Below are 1775 nucleotides of genomic sequence, written 5' to 3' on the forward strand. Positions count from 1 at the left end.
CCTGTTGTCTGCCACAATGCCTGCCACTGAGGAGACACGACTTAGATGTTTTCTCAAAGAGGGGCTGAATGGACTCTAGAAGTGACTTACAGAGAAAGAGTCTATCTCCATGGTCTGTGTAATTATGGAGGTCTAGTCACTGGAATGAAACTCAGAACTTTAACTTCAGTCACTTTGATAAAAAGTACCCTTCTGAATTATTTCGTGATAGTAATTTTGCCACAATCTTCTAGAACGAAATTATTCTTAAACATTTCTTAAAAGTTCCAGGCATCATGCTTGCTTTGGCAGCACATATACTCAGACTGAAACGATACAGAGAAGATGAGCATGGCCCCTGCGCAAGGATCACATGCAAATTCGTGAAGCGTTGCATATGTTTTTATGATTGGCACGCATGGTGTGTGGGGGGGTTATGGGGAGGGCAGTGTAGCACAGAGAAGACAAGTGGTGACTGCAGCGTCTTGCTGCGCTGATGGACATTGACTGCAGTGGGGTGGGGGGGGGATTTGATAATGTGGGTCAATGTAATGACCACAGTGTTGCTCATGTGAAACCTTCATAAGAGTGTATATCTATGATATCTTTAAAAAAATAAAGATAAATTTAAAAAGTTCCAGGCATCAAAGCCACCTGTCAACATTTGTTTGCCAATATCAGATAGTTAAGAAGAAATTGCTTTTGTAAACAGCAGCTGCCAAGCATTTCTGAAAGAGGGACCCAGGGTGTTCTGATGAATGCTGAGTTCGGCATCCCTAACAGTGCCATGTTCTTTCCCTCAGGCTACTTATCTCCCCAGAATGCACTTTTCCTCCATTTCACCTGGCTAATTTCTCCAACCTGACATCACTTCCCCCAAGAGTTCTTCCCTGATGCTCCAAGATAGATGTGAAGCCCTTCCTAAATGTTCCCAGAGCACTCCACACATCTCCCTATCAAAGCAAGGATCCCTTTTCATTATAGATTCTTGGTCAGTTGCCTGCATCTTTCATTTGTTAAACTTTCAGCACATTTAACCCAAAGACTGCAATATTGGAAGCACACAATAAAGATTCATGAAATAATCCAGTAAGTTTTGATAGATGAGGATAATTGGAAAAGCATTGGTGGACAGAGCTCTTTGGAAGTCTGACTTCCATGGAGAGTCCTAGAAATAGAATGTTCCAGGCATCAGAAATCATACTTCATCTATCCTACAATTCAAGCTGGGCCAATCCCACTAATAGTGCCTTGGTAAAGTCACCGTGGCTGAGTCATGCTCTTAAGATATTCCTTAAATCTCTTTTAAAAGGTATAATTTGCCTTAGAGAATGGGAAGGCCTAAGCTATGTGGTGTTCTTTACAGCCCTTCAGTTTTTCAGTGGTGAATAATTGTATCTGAAATTGAGGTCTGACAATCTCATTATCACTCCCACAAAGCTTTGGGCCTTCCTGGGACTTTCAAACTACATCTGTGGCAAGACTGGAGTGTTTCCCCTCTTTTTTGTCCCTTTATTACACAGAGGGTCATTCTAAACTAGACTTGGAATAGGGAAATAAGGGTGGCATAGGGACGTCATGATGGATTTTGTCATATTTATTTTCCTGAATATCCATAGAGCTTCCAAAAATGCACCTGGGCAAAACCTGCTTTTGTGTTTCTTTGCTTCTCTGCCAATATCCTTTGTGTCCACAGCAAGTAATGTATGAAGTCCTTGAAACTACCGAACTCACATTAGTTGTTGGAGCAGACTGAGTACAAATTGCAATTAGAGCACCACTGGAAAAAGAAATCA

At 41.6% G+C, this 1775-nt stretch overlaps 1 non-coding gene across 1 annotated transcript; it reads left to right on the forward strand.

The window, feature by feature from the left end:
• Window positions 1-279: 279 nt before the first annotated feature.
• LOC118907646 (U6 spliceosomal RNA) lies at window positions 280-382 on the forward strand. Its single transcript, XR_005022900.1, has one exon. It is a non-coding gene; the product is annotated as a U6 spliceosomal RNA (small nuclear RNA).
• The last annotated feature ends 1393 nt before the right edge of the window (window positions 383-1775 follow it).

This window comes from Manis pentadactyla, chromosome 3 (assembly GCF_030020395.1).
Source record: "Manis pentadactyla isolate mManPen7 chromosome 3, mManPen7.hap1, whole genome shotgun sequence".
Lineage (NCBI taxonomy): Eukaryota > Metazoa > Chordata > Mammalia > Pholidota > Manidae > Manis > Manis pentadactyla.